A 2336-nucleotide genomic window follows, 5' to 3' on the forward strand; every position below is an offset into this window, starting at 1 on the left:
CTGCTGTGTTAAGCTATAGCATTCTTACGTTGTGTGTCATAAACAGAGCTCATAGGTCGAGCGCATTTCTCAATTTATTTCGTCATCCGCCCTTAGATGATGGGGTCCCATCAACGTAAATATACGCTTGTGTTTGTAGTGTTCTGCCTCACTCGGAAAATATAGCAGATGTACTTCAATAGAAATTGAAGGAACTATGAATGCCTGCAACATGCGATGTGGTGATGTTCACACCTTTTTAACTGATAGAAAAAAACGTAAATAAACGTGTATCAAGCAACACCATAAACGATTCCAGAAATCCTGGCAAACTGACACCTCCAAAATTGCAATGCATTGTCAAAATTCATATAGAAGCACTGAAGAATAACAGCAAAAAAAGAAATAGGCCTCATTAGTTAACGGGTTTGATACACTTATTACTATTGGCCTGTTGCAGCAGTTGAGTTTCCGCTTGGACGAAAATGAAGCTATAGCACTTAGAAAAGCAGTGGTTCCGCCTTTTTTTTTACATTGTAAAGATATTATAAATGTCCCAGCACGAAGTCGGCGTACGCAGGGCGTTTAAAAAATGTGTTGAATTTCAATAGAAATAAGAAAACACAATATTTGCTTACTTAGTTCATATTTCTTTTCTAGGAATACAGGCGCTTCCCCGCTTTGTGCCTTTTGTGATGTCAGTGACCTTGAACATTTTAGTTAGCTTTGCCAAAATTTTCTTTGGGAAAGAGCAGCGATGATCTCTAGCTTGTAAAGAGACTGCCATAAGCACTGGGCATTTAAAGGTGTCATAAGTGCGTGGCATCAGAAGATGTTTTTTTTTTCTGAAAAACCCAAGGCAGCGGGGAGAAGCATGGCAGCGAATTTCGACAGACTTGTTCCTTTAACTGGTTGAGACATAACTGCAAAATAAAGGAGATGATCAGGTGGAGGATATTACGGCCATGTAGTCCAAGATAACCTCACCTGGAGCAGCATCGCAATCACCTTTACAACCACCACATGTTAACATGGCTAGAAGGCATTGGAAATGAGTCTTCAATCACACTGAAGAGTTTTTGTGTGGCTGCTTCATCATAATAATGCCACTAGAAGCTGGCCGGTCATTCTCATACAATATGCCGGGACGTGCACGCACCTCAGAATGAAATATTTGCCCCGCTTCTCTTCAACTTTGGAAGGTGGCAACTAGCTCTGTGGTGGACATTGCGCAGAGGACCACAGCATGTTCACAGAAGGAAGTAGAGTCTACAAGGGCTAGAAACCATTGAGTGGTACACCAAACAACATGGGATGAAATGCGCTATGAACTAGTCACAGCACGCACGTACGCGTGTTTTGACACGAACTGAGGAGCACGTCCTGGCAGCATGCATATAAATCCTCAACCTCTCCTTCACGCTTACACTCCTAGATGAATAAAGATGTCCCTCACTCACATACAGATTCAGCCACAAGTGCCCCAATGATTGCTCGAGCTCGAGCTATGCAATCATCAACACATCTTGTCAGAGAACCCACCCGATAGTGCTCTGAATGCGTGTAAACTAAACAGCAAGTACCAGTGCCATCTTGTCGAAACTCAAGCGTACGCTACAGAATGTTGCAAGCCACACTAAACGATAGACATGTACTAGCAATGAATTCACGGAGATTGGCTATAATATTTCTGCAGCCCCTCGGCATAACCAAAATAGATTTACGCCTTTCTTTCCAAGCCACCCCCCAAAACGAAATCGGCAAGACAAATAAAAAAATACACAGATGCCATTGCAATGGAAACTGGTGTCCTGCAACGCATGCGGAAGAGAAGGTGACTATAGTGCGATTTTTTCGAAATGCGAAGCATTTCATAGCAAAATTCGGCTACTTTGAGCGCATCTGTCTATCTGTCTAGCCCCTTATGGCTTCACGCTTTTCTGACCATAGCGTTATTGAAACTTATACCAAAAGTGGTATGGCATAAAATGAATGTAAGACGAACAGAAATGGCTCGCCAAAACATGAAAATCATGACTTCTTTGTTATGAACATGGTTTATATATTGCGGCCATGGTGCTCTAGCGGCCGTTTTATCCACTTCATATTTACCGAAATGGCATGAAGAGACATTTGTGCACGACAAACATAAAAGAGAGGTGATATTGAGAAAATCATGACTTGCATGTCATCTACAGCAAGACATATATACGATGCTCCAGGTGCATTACGGGCTGTTCCTCTAGGTTGACATGCACGAAATATGGTATTACACGGCGTGCCTGTATGACGAACTGAAAGGTAGAGTGGTGACACGAAAACTATGAGAATAATGCGGTTCCAGTCCTGACAAAAGC

This window comes from Rhipicephalus microplus, chromosome 3, assembly GCF_043290135.1.
Source record: "Rhipicephalus microplus isolate Deutch F79 chromosome 3, USDA_Rmic, whole genome shotgun sequence".
In the NCBI taxonomy this organism is placed as follows: domain Eukaryota; kingdom Metazoa; phylum Arthropoda; class Arachnida; order Ixodida; family Ixodidae; genus Rhipicephalus; species Rhipicephalus microplus.